Here is a 12,848-nt window from a genome sequence, read left to right as displayed (position 1 = left end):
TGGGCTGGCAACAGTCCTTGGACCACACTTTGAGAAGTGGTGCTTGTCCAGAGCCAGGGCCAATGCCGACTCAGGGGCCCCACTGGAGAACAGCCTGGCTCCCAGGCCTCCGAGGAGGGGGGCTAAAGGATTCCCAGCCTTTAGCCCCATTCCGGGGGTCATGCCTGGCTGGGGAAAACAAACACACCTCCCACACCCACCTGAGTCTCAGTGTTTTCTTTGAGTTTGTTTTCCCACTGACTTACTTTCCTTTCAGTCTGGGCTTTAAAAACAGCCTTCTGAGTGAATGCAGGAGATCCCAGCTGTCCCAACAGCACGGCTCATATGGAATGCATTTAAAGAGGGGAAAAAACTTGAACGGAGTGGTGATACGACTCTGAACTGGCTTGGACATGGCGTGGCTGGAATTTCGGAGCTGGCTTTTGTTTGCATTCGTCATGAAACATTTGTTATATGAGCTGCTGCTACTGCTACTAAAGCAGCTGCTGCCGAGAAACCCTCTCAATGGCTGCTTTTTCTCCTGGACATGTGCTGACTGACAGCGCTCATGGATCGAGGCCCTGGACTCTCCAGGCTTGGGATACCTGTGTCACTATCCCTGCATTAGGTTAGGGAAATGACACATGACAGCACACAAAACGGTGGTGCCTGTTTCTGCCAAGTTACACTGGCATGGTATCTTTGGATGGTCGGGTACTGCCTCTGATCATGAGAGAGTGTCTTTTTTATCAGTTCTTATAATTTACATTCTCTCCCAGCAAATAAATCTCCAACATGGCCCTGATCTGTCTTCCAGGTAATTTTAAAAAACAGTAGTTTGGGGCCTCATGATAGCAAACATCATTCAGTAAAAAGACGTGGATAGATCTAGAGACTGTCATGCAGAGTGAAGTAAGTCAGAAAGAGAAACACAAGTATTATATAATATCGCTTATATGTGGAATCTAGAATAATGGTACAGATGAATTTATTCGCAAAGCAGAAATAGAGACACATGTAGAGAACAAAGTTATGGATACCAAGTAGGGGGAATGAATTAGGAGATTGGGTTGACATATACACACTACTATGTATAAAATAGATAACTAATGAGAACCTACTGTATAGCACAGGGAATTCTACTCAGTGCTCTGTGGTGACCTAAATGGGAAGGAAATCCAAGAAAGAGGGGATATATATATATATATATATGTATAGCTGATTCACTCTGCTATACAGCAGAAACTAACACATTGTAAAGCAACATCTACTCCAATAAAAATTAAAAAAACCCAACACACACAAAGGGGTTTAACTAATAAACTACCATTAAGGGATCTTGTTTTTGTTTGTTTTGCTTTTGAAGTTTCATCAGTACTATAATCCCCAGATACGGATGCTGAAGGCAGTGCTACGGCAGCCCGATTCACATCATGGCTATGCAGATATCACATGAAAGAAACATTTATAACAGAGCTAGCTAGAAGCTATACACACAAAACTGGTAATAGAATCTTAAACTTCAGGTAGTTAGCACATTCCCAGCTAACCCAGGCTGACTACAGGCCTTCAACACCTCTCCTTTGAAACATTTCACTAAAGTGACAGTAAAGGACAATAATTTTATAAAAAGATTGCAAGCACAAAGAACTGGAGAAGGATTTCAATAGAAGACAGACTTCAAACAACTTCTGGAAGATGAAAAGTGGTTGGAGGAGTGCATTGCACGTGGCAGAGCAGAGTATATGCACTGGAGTGTTGGCAGAGGGGAGACATACATCTGGAGGGTCAGCTCACCTGAAGAACCCCTGAGAGAGAGAGGAGTGGCACCCGGTAGCCCAGATGGGAAAGCCGGGCATGAGGCAGGTAGTCTGGCTATGAAGCAGTTGGGCCCCAAATTCCCTCCAAACCTGCATGCAGCCAGCTATCTTGCAATGCTTCTTCCCCCATTCTCCACTGCCTGCGATCCGGCAATCTTAGGATTAGTCTCCAAAGAATCTGGCAGAGGCTCCAGACTGATTTGCTAACCCAGAGGAGAGAGGAGAGCATGGGCTAAAATGAGAACAATGAAGTGCATTGTGCCTGAACGTGGGCCTTCAGCTCCTGTCCCCCACCAGCAATCAGACGTGTGTCCTGCTCCCCCATTCCCTCCTCACCTCCCATCCCCCAAGGGGATGTCTGGGGGACTCTTCAGTGGGGAAACTGGATCAACTCCAGAGAAAAAAAAGACCTAAAGTCACTAACAAATGTTTTCCCAGCAAAACTTCTATTACTGCTTGATCATCCCAAGTGGGTCCATTAGTTGATAAGCCTCGCCTACTGCACAGCACTTTCAATGAGCTCTTTTGTGTCTCACCCTCAAATATGAATTCTGACAAAGATTACCAGAGGAAAGACTTCAGACTGAAAAAGAGATGCCCAAATCAACCAAACAGTGAAAAGAATCCTCGAGCAAGTAGAGATAATGTAAGAAATAGATGAAAACACTTTTTAAAAATCTCTGTAATTTTCAGAGATTTAAGGTGGCATTGTACCCAACAAACAAGGGCAAGATATTATGCAAAAAGAAAAAAAAGATTAAAAAAGAGTTCTTGGGAAAGAGAAAATTCAACAGAATGACTGGAATACACATTGAGGAACTCTTCCAGAGAGAAAAAGTTGAAGAAATGGAAATTAAGAGAGGAAAAAAATATAAAGCACATAGAGAGGATGCACCTAGGGATTCAAATATCTGACCAACAGCATTCCAGAAATGAATCAGAGAAAATGGTGGTGATAAAATCATGAAAGAAGTAAAACAAGAAAAATTCCCAGAAATGAAAAACGTGAGTTTTAAGTTTAAATGTATCTACCGAATACTCAGTACCTTGAGGTGTTGTAAACTTTCATAAAAGGAATAAATGGAACACTCCAGGAGAGAGAGAGAGAGAGAGAGAGAGAGAGAGAGAGAGAGAGAGAGAGAGAGAGAGAGAGAGAATGAGAAAGTCAGAGAAAAAGATGTGGGAAATGAAGTGCATGTATGAAGAAATCCATACCCAGCCAAACAGGCAATCAGATGAGATGGTAGAACACTGAGCTTTTTCAGACATGCAGTGACTCAAAGAATTTACTACCTCCCATGCACCTTTTATCAGGAAGCAATTTGGGCCTATCTTGGAATAAAATGAGTTATTAAATCAAGAAAGAGAATTTGAGGGATTCAGGAGATCAAGGATACAATACATTCAGTAAAATGGTGAAGGAAAGTTGCAGGACAGCTGTGAAGGGAGCTTCTGAGTAATCAGCCCAGATGGAAACAGGAAGTTAGAGCTCTGGGTGGGAAGGAGGGTAGTGGTCCTGGGATGGGGGAGCAGGAAATGGAATGGTATACTTATCTGATAAAAATATGGAAAAAACATCAAAAGTAAGATTGATACAACAGATCTAATGGCACATATGAAAATTTTGATAGGTATAAATAAATCTAAGCGGATAAAAAACCCAAGGCAATAATCAATTCTAGAAAAACCGTAAGTTATGCAAGAAATGAAACAAGATGATGGTGTACTACTTGGATCAGCATTGAACAAACATATGCAGTCACAGTAACATAAACAGGGACTACACATGTAAAACATGGATAGAGCTATACTATGAAGATGGTGGAGGGGAGCAAGTAGAGGTAAGGGTGGTGGGATAAGAGAACTAAATAACGTCTCCAATAAATACATCAAGACAAGAAAAATAAAACAAGCCTGTGCATACTAGTTATAATTAGTGTGGTGATTATCAGAAGAACCAGCTAACTGTGCTGAAAGTGTTTGCCTCTGCAGAACCAGACTTCGCGATGGAGAGGGTTGAAATAGGAAATGACTGCTTTTCATTACATGTCTTTTAGTGCTATTTGATTTTTAATTATGTACATGCACTACTTTAATATATATAAAGTATAGTTAAAAAACAGGAAGGTAAAATTCTAGGAAAACATGTTTTGAAAAGTAGCTCCAGTAGTGTCTGGCTATGACAAGGCAACAGAAGTACTTAGAAGCATACTGTAAAAACTGGAGAGGTGAGACTTTCCAGTCAGAGTATCTGAAACTCCCACTCAACAAGCAAAACTTCCATACTCTCATCAGTGGGGAATTAGATTGGATTTCTCTATGGGTTTGTGGACAGTGAAATGAATATGCTTAAAGAAACCACTAAAAACAGCAATGTTCTGTACACAGGTATATTTACAGTTTTTCACTGTGTTCTTTCACAGTCCAACACCATTTGCAAGATGTGAAAAGCTAGGACATTATATGTTGATAAAAATGTATGAGATGTTAAAAAAATACAGACCAGGAAATGATATTTTTATTTGAACAAGATTTAGTTGAACAAAAATAGAAGCTTCCATTGTAAAATGTTGAGTCATGAGAAATGGGTAAGGATTGTACTTCACCCCAGCTGGGGGTACATTTTATAAGCAAAGAATGTCAGCAAGGCAAGACCGTGAGTCAAGGGCACAAAGACAGTTCTGAAATTCTCTGTCTGAGGCCCTTTCCACATCACCACATTAGGCCCTGGGGCGGGTACAGACCTTGGAAGTTTGGGCATGAAAGGGCAGGAAGCTCACAGGGTCTTTTATAAAAAGATCAACTGTCACCCTCTGGGGTCGGGTCTCTAATCTTCTTTGCCCAGGCTCTAGGAGCATTTCAGCTTTGCTGAGTTACCAGGAAAGTCCAAAAATTGAAATTTGTGGTGACTAATTCCACCCTTAGTAACATTCTTACTCAATGCAAAGCACATTACTGTCAAGTTCAACTAAAAACTGCTCAAAGTAGAAGTGAAGAAATTCCCAAGTAGAAGAAATTCACCTATAAACATAGAAGAATGCTGGTACCTCCACCACACACTGAGATATTATTAGCCACCTTTTTGTCTGCGGAAATGAATCATAAGAAAGAAAACTGCATGCCCCATGCCTGGCCACACTGTGGGGAGCATCTGGGGTTCCCCAGAGGATGAGGTTGGGACTTAGAAGAGATCAATTTCCCAGGGTGCATGGGTGGGAGGTGGCGACTAGGGGAAACTTCTGGAGGGATGATTCCAAGGGCTCCTATTGAGGGAGGCCAGGAAGACGGGAGGCAGCATCAAGGGACACAGCGAGCTCACGGGAGTTAGGGAGTGCCTGGTAACAGAAGGGGAGTCCACGCTGCTAGGCAGAGAGGGGAATCTGGGGGTCAGGCAGGGCAGGAGGTGGTGTCTGGAGAGGTGTGGTGGAACAGTGCAGGACCGACTGGATCTGATGGTTATGCCAGGCCTGGAGGGTGGCTGGGTCTTGGGTTCAGAAAAACAGAAAGAAAGCGAGGAAGAATCCCAGCCCTAGGGACCTGGGAACCTGGCAGTATCCTGACACACTGTTAGAAAGTGAGGAATCCTTGGGTGGTGGTCAGGCTTGCAGAGGGCAGGGAAAGCGGGGTTGGGGGAGTGACACATGGCCCTCTGGCATCTGTGGCTTGGCCACTGGTTCTGGGTTTGGTATGAGTGACTCAGTTCCAGGCGGTACCACATAGAGATCTAAGGCTGTGGATATTTTTCCTGCCTTGGGCAGGACTGGCTTAGCAGTAGGGTGACTGAGCTGCGAAGAATTGGGGGCTCAGCTCAAAGAGGCAAGGTCAGTAGGCAAGGGTCGAGGTGGGCTGGACACCCCTCATGCCTCCCAAGTATGGGACTCGGGACTTCTGTGCCTTCACACCTCCAGGTCTGCACTCATGTTATTTTTTTCTGCCTAACTTGCCTCCTTCCACGTCCACCTGGTGAAGAGCGATGCACCCTTCAAGGCCTGGCCCAAATATCTCCAGGAGGAAGTGCCCATCCGGTTTGCGAAGGCGTTCGTGCCAGGTAGCGTTTTCTTTATCTTTGTATGGCTGTTGCCCAGGACTGGAGTGTATTGCAGACATGCAAACAACTTGTTGAAAGTGCTTGTTGAATTTTTCTAGTATTTTCAGATTATACCTGCTATTTAAATATTAGTCTTCAAAGAAGAGAAATATTTTTGGAACGTTATTACTATAAAATCAGACCATGTGCTGAATAGAGATAATCTATAGATTATATTTTCAAGCATTTACCTTCAACTGCAATACATAAGAGTGCTTAAAAACCCACTTAATGCTCTGTATTAGTGATTAAATATGAAGGATGCTTGGAGGGCCATAGATTCATGGAGTTTGTGGTGGTTCTGGGGACAGAAGCTTGAATGTCTGTGGTCACTTAGGACTTGATAACTGTGGGCGAGCTATTCTACTCTTTGACTCTCAGCTTTCTTATTTAGAAAATGAGACAAAGACTAATTGTCTTCCTCAGCTTCAGAGGATTCGTGTAAGAATCAAATGAGGTCATCTTATGGAAGTGCTTTATAAACGGTAAATTGCTATGCAAATTATTATTATTTAGGAACTGTTGCTGATGTTCCCATGCAAGACTGTTCACTAAGATACCAGTGCCGTGCAATAAAGAGTTTAGTTGTTTGAACATGAATGGGTGTGTACACACACACACACACACACACACACACACACACACACACACGTAATGCAGTACCAACCTGACTAGAATCTGAGCCTAGGACATGACTGGTGATAAACAAATCGTTATGGAGAATATTGATGGTACATGAACCAATAACAGATTGGTATCCTATTTTTTGTAAATGATAATTGAGGTTTTTAAACAACTTCATTGGTGCCTGTAGATAGTCTGAATTTCTCCCAACCATCAGTTGTGTACCTGTGAAGTTCCAGAATGTTTTTGGGTTTTGTTTTAGCACAAAAGTAATAAGAAGATGGAAATAAAAAATGAGAAACAGCATGTTGAATCCAATCGTTGTAGAATGATGGATGATTTTTATAAAGCCAGAGTAGACGGTACATATATTTTTAACCCACGCAAACTTACTTGTAAACTATCCCCCAATTCCCGACCCCACTGGCTCTCAGATAATGTGCTTTGGACTACTGCAGTCAATTGTACTTGGAATCCTTTTGATACGATCCCATTTTTAGGCCCCATATTGGGCATAATTGTACATCTGTGTTCAAGCATTCTGTGAACGCCTGTCAGCAGATGCAAACTGTTAGGAAACCACAAGCACTTCCTTGAGAAAATGGAGAGACACTGCCACCTGCTGGACAAAGTTTAATTCATTAACAGCGCTCTGAAGCATGTAATTCTGTATATGGAAAATAAAGGTTTTTCAAGAACTGAATCTTAGGGTCTTAGTTAAAATAAAAACGCCATTAAATCATTGAACACCCATCCTATATCTACTAAATAACATGATGCATAACAGTCTGAAAGATTCAACATTCAACTCGAGTTAATGGTAATTGGCCCTGGTCACATCCCAACAGTGGGTTTCATTTAAGGTTGAAATTATAACGCCCTCATATTTCTGCTAAGAGTTCAGGCATAAAAATATATGATTTTTAAAAAACCCTCAGTGACTTGCATGGTGTGTGTTTTTCAGTCCTGAAATATTTCCATTAAACTTATTCCCTGTGATTGTTTCAGGAATAAGGTATTGCCCAGAATATAATTGTTCCTCTCAGATTCTAAGTCAGAACTACTATTTCCTAAAGGCATTCGATTTCACAGTCATAGGTCAGCTGTCACTGATGAAATAAGTGAAGGGTGATCATTTTTTTTCTTCTTCCCGCCCTCCTCCTCTCCCTTCTCTCTCTCTCTTTCTTTCATGTATAAGTAAGTTACAGAGAGAGCTGAAGCCCTAGTTCCTCCCAGATAATGGCCCTCTCTCCTGTAATGTGGTTGACAGGCTAATAGCTAATTATTGAACACTTAATCATATGTTAAGCTCTGGGCTAAGGGCTTTACATGGATTCGATCAGGTTCATCTCTCACAACAACCCTGTGAAGTAGACAGTATTGTTTATGTGCCTTATACAGATGGGGAAGCAATGGGGTACAGGGGTTGCATCTTACCTCTGGTTATCCAGTTAAGTGGAGAACGGGCTTTAATGCCCAGGCTGCCTACTCCAGAGCCTGTGCTCTAATAATTATGATATTCTGTCTTCTGGACAGAAATGCATACGGTGTGGAGAGAGAAGGGTGCACAGTGTGACCACACAGTGTGCTGGGATCCCTGGCTTAGGGAAGAACGGATTCTGAAGGAATGACCCAGCAGCGAGGATTCGTCATGTCCTCTAGGTGGCGATAGTCTCCATAACTCAACCTGGGAATTACGAAGGCAACGGGGACTGCCTGTGGTTTGTGCGGGGCGGGGGTGGGGGTGGGGGGGAAGCACCGTATAATTGTGCTAACCAACAGAAGGTAGAAAGAGGAGCCTTCAAACCTTCTATATAATAATATAGACCTTAGCGATCAACCACCCAAAGCTACATTTGCTCGGGTCCTATGGGCAGAACCACCACAGAAAGAGGACTAGGAGTGTCTTCAAACTCCTAACTCAGCGTTCTTTCCTTAAAAAATAACTTTTCGGGCTTCCCTGGTGGCGCGGTGGTTGCGAGTCCGCCTGCCGATGCGGGGAACACGGGTTCGTGCCCCGATCCGGGAGGATCCCGCGTGCCGCGGAGCGGCTGGGCCCGTGGGCCGTGGGCCGTGGGCGCTGGGCCTGCGCGTCCGGAGCCTGTGCTCCGCAACGGGAGAGGCCACAGCAGTGAGAGGCCCGCGTACCGCAAAAAAATAAAAAAAAACAAAAAAAAACAAACAAAACTTTTCTTTGTGAATAATAGGACAATTTTAATTTTCTATGTAAATATCCTGAGATTTGAATACTGCAATGCAAATGAACTCCAAGAGTACACTGCTATACCCTTAATAGGAGTCTAATTCATGCCTAGCAAAAAAATATTTAAATTTGTACTTTATTTATCATCGTTGTTAATAAAAATACTTAAGTATAAGCAGTTTTTTTTTAAAAAAAAAAAACAAAGCACCCAATTTATGAATGAACTTAAACCCTCAAAGTTAACACGGAAGTCATTTTGTTTGGAATTAGACACTTTTCCTTTGTAGTGTACTTGATGGCCAGATTCTCAAAACAGCCCACAAAAGTCTTGTAAATTCTCTACTGAGGTTCCAGTGTTTACATTTGTAACGGAAACAAGTTGAAAATGAATATTAATGTAATGCTAGTAACGGAGAGTATTTAGAATACAACGGAAAAGGATTGGAAAGTATTTAAAATACAAGGGAAAAGGATTAGCTTTCAAGTCCTCATGTAGTCCTCACGTAGGAGGGTTAAAATATCAGGTCCTAGAGTTTCATATCTGGATGCTAAGTGGCACTACTGAACTGGAACAGCTGGGTTATTCACCTAGTCAGGGGTGGATATGGGAGACGCTGATATAAGGACTTTTCCTATCACAGATATTCACTTATTCTCTGTCTTTAATTAACTTACTTATTTATTGTGGCCTTTAACACCACTGTGATTTTAGCTCCTAAAGAAACTATGACTAAGAAAAATATTGATAGCTCACAGCGTGTCCCTTTTTAAGAGCTAAGGGGGGAAAGCATTCATGAACACGTTAATGCTTGTGGCTCAGAAACTCTAAGTTGTGGCCCTTTGGTTCACATTTCGGTGGATGACCATAGAGCTGTCTCTCCAATTCTTTGGGCCGGCTGCAAGCTTCTTGTTTTTGAAAGGTAAATAATGAGCAAATGTAATCGAGATTAATCGATAAAAAATGAGACTGCATAAGTTAAAGAAGTGAGGCCACTCTTACCCAGTAAATCTGTTTCGGCCTTGGTTCCCCCAATTCAAACTCATACCCAAGTTGGGCGGAGTTTACTGAGCCCTCACTCCAAGGTACTGGCCTCAACATTAGCAACTGCCCTTGGGCTGGCGAGAAACACCAGAGTGTGTTCTCCTGGTTATCCACCAGGCTACAACTTTCATTCTTATTTTATCCTGAGTACTTACTATCACCAACTTCTTCTGGGATACACTAACTGGGTCTCCACAGAATGCAAACATTAATATAAAATGACTAAATTTCAAAAAAATTTACGAAGACTAAGTTTCTCAAATATTTTTGGTAGGAGACAAATTTACTCACTAGTATATACCTTCTTACAGGCAATGAATGGGGTGAGGGAGCACAGCTGACCTATTATTTAGCGAAGTTATTAACTCCTCTAAATGGTGGGTTATTGGAACCCACAGTACTGATTGGAAAGAATTAGTGACTATCCTTCCAATCTAGAATAAGTGACAACCCATCTGACTAGCAGACGTTATTTTTACCAGCTCCCTGGTTATTGTTATTAGTGTGTTTTCTTCAGCAGTGAGACTGGTCTAAATATTTTTCGTCTTGCAGGAAGGGGATTACTGAAATCCGCACACACCTGCATTTTTAAAATACCAGGATGAGCACCAAAGAAAAATGGCCAGTGGAATGTTTGCATCTTAATCCAGCTCCATGGTCAGTTTAATCTACAAGTATTTAAAGGTCTCAAATGTTAGTGTTTCTTCCCTCCGTCCTCTAGTCTAGTCAGTTATAAAATTCCTGTATAAAGGGCAAGAGCAATGATTTTAGTGGGCCATTATCTGTGAGTTTAGGTTGAAAATGCCCAGGTGATGAGGCTCTGGTGTGAATGATAAAGTGACCTGCTGTTTCTCTTCCTTTAACCTATTCGATAACAGCTCACTGATTTGTGGCCATGAGAAAAGAATACAGGGGCTTAGTCTTTGCAGAGGCTAAAATACACGGGAAAGCTGGCCAGGCATGGATGCTCATCTCCTGTCCCCTGCTTCAGGGGATGAGGAAACTCTTTGGGACAGAGCAACTGTGGAGCTGCTTGGCCTTCAAGGTTACCAAAGAAAAATCTCACAGAAGGTGCCTGAGAGACCACAAAACACAGGGGAAGTTACTGAAGAATCACTCAGATGTTCATTTTGTTGTCTACGTGCCGTGTGGCAGCGGAGGCCATTACGCTGGAGTGATATGCAAAATATTTAACAGCAGTTCCACTCAGGAACTAAATTAGAACAGTTGTTGAGTCCTGGGACAGAGTCCTGAAGACCCCCTTGGGGGGGGCGGTGAGGTGTGTGTGTGTGTGTGTGTGTGTGTGTGTGTGTGTAAGTGCACCCGGAGGGTGGGAGCCCAGGGCAGTGTAGACGTGTCTCGCTGTTTTAACCACTAGTATAGCTGGACTTTGTGAACTGGTAACGTGTTGGCCGGCCTGCGTTCTCCCTGGGGCAGCAGCCTCAGAAGTATTTCATATACTGCTTTGCCAAACTCAAAGGGGAGAAAAATCTTTATAGGTGGAAAGAAAGATCACAGCTAAAGACAAAAGAGCTAACAGTCACTCAATTTTCAAAAATATGTTCTACTTTAATTAATGGGCTTCTAGATTCACCGGACGAAGGCCCACAATTCCTGAGAAGTCAGGTATTTAAATGAGGAAAACAGGTGGGAGGTGAAGATGATACATCCTGACAACGGTAGGTAAGTGAGTCCTTGGGGCTAAGATTTTTGTTTGTGGTTTATTTGTATTTAAGAAGAACAAAGATTAAAATGTCCTCTTCTAAGTTATCAGACCTACACCTCTGATGCTGACCTTTGGGGTGCTGGGCTGTGAACTCCTGTGAATCGTGCTAATCCCAGATCCCAGGATGGATGAAGTGCGTGGTGTGGCCTCACCTATACTCTTCCCAAGCGCTGGGACAGAGTGTGTTCTTCTTATCCGACAGCTGTGTGTCTCCAAGACCCAGTCAGCCTTTATCTCATACTGTACATCTCACACACCCACACCCACACACGCTATACAACAAGCTAAAGCCAAAGAAGGGAAATAACAATGAATAACGTAAACCTTTTCTTCAAAGGAGCCTGAGTTAGGGTGAGACTCCTCCCTGCACAAAGACCAGAGTTTACTTTTTCCTACAGAGCTAAAAACTGGTCACAGGAGGACTCTTTAAATTCTCTGAACTCTTTAAATTGCCCAGTGTTGAAAGGGCAAAGGAAGGCCCTATTTCAAAAAATGACAATTCAGAGTTTTTTATGCTTCTAGCTATTCCAACCACACTTCTTGCCGCGGAGACACACCTACCTGCAGGGCATACCTCGAGGTCCACGGCCATGTAAGCGCGTGGGAGTTTATCTCTGAAGAAGAGTGTTGGGAGACCAAGGCAAAATCACCTTCCCCCAGCGAGTCCCTGGGAGGGGTAGGGCCACCCGGTGGAACAGAAGTCAGGGCTCCTGCAGGCAAAACCAGTTCACCTGGGCATCAGCACCTGTCAGTGATGCAGGTGCGGTACGAGGTCCCTGCCTGGCTCAGTGGCACGTGAGGCAGAGGCTGCGTTTGGGAAGCCCCGCCTCTGTGCCTCGTTTCTACAAAGCAGAATAATACCTTCCATTTCCGGACAACAAAACAAAACCATAAACGGATTAGTGAAGAGGTATTGTTGTGGCAGCAGTAGATTGAGGACAGGAAAGAAACAAACAAGGTTGTTTGCCTTTCAAGATAAAATTATAATGAGAAAAACAAATGATGGACTTCTGAAAGTAATGATATTTACAGTGACACTATGGGCAACCCTTATAATTGCTTTGCTGCATTCTCTTTCTTGCTTCTGTCTGGACACCACTCCATTTATTGGAGTCAACTCATAACTGTATTCTCAATGGGCTGCTTTATGGATTCTACGCGCCAGGATTTGCTTCTGTCACGCGGAAGTAGGGCCAGGGTTACCTCACCACGCTCCCCCAGGACCGCAACGCACACCTGCCTGTTCATTGGTTCACCCCAGCGCCAGGACACGGTCAACAGAAATGCTGCCAATCTCACTTTCCAAGGGAGAAATGGAAGCATCCGGCCTTTAAAACACGGCAGGTTTATGGGCTTCCCTGGTGGCG

General features: G+C 43.2%; 1 protein-coding gene across 2 annotated transcripts in view; it reads right to left on the bottom strand.

Annotated features, from left to right (window-relative positions):
• Positions 1–12,848, bottom strand: part of UST (uronyl 2-sulfotransferase) — a 284,549-nt gene that overhangs the window by 45,766 nt on the left and 225,935 nt on the right. The window lies entirely within an intron of this gene.

Source organism: Kogia breviceps, chromosome 13, assembly GCF_026419965.1.
Source record: "Kogia breviceps isolate mKogBre1 chromosome 13, mKogBre1 haplotype 1, whole genome shotgun sequence".
In the NCBI taxonomy this organism is placed as follows: domain Eukaryota; kingdom Metazoa; phylum Chordata; class Mammalia; order Artiodactyla; family Physeteridae; genus Kogia; species Kogia breviceps.
Note: the sequence above shows the minus strand (reverse complement) of the source record. Positions and strands in the feature narration are given on the sequence as shown.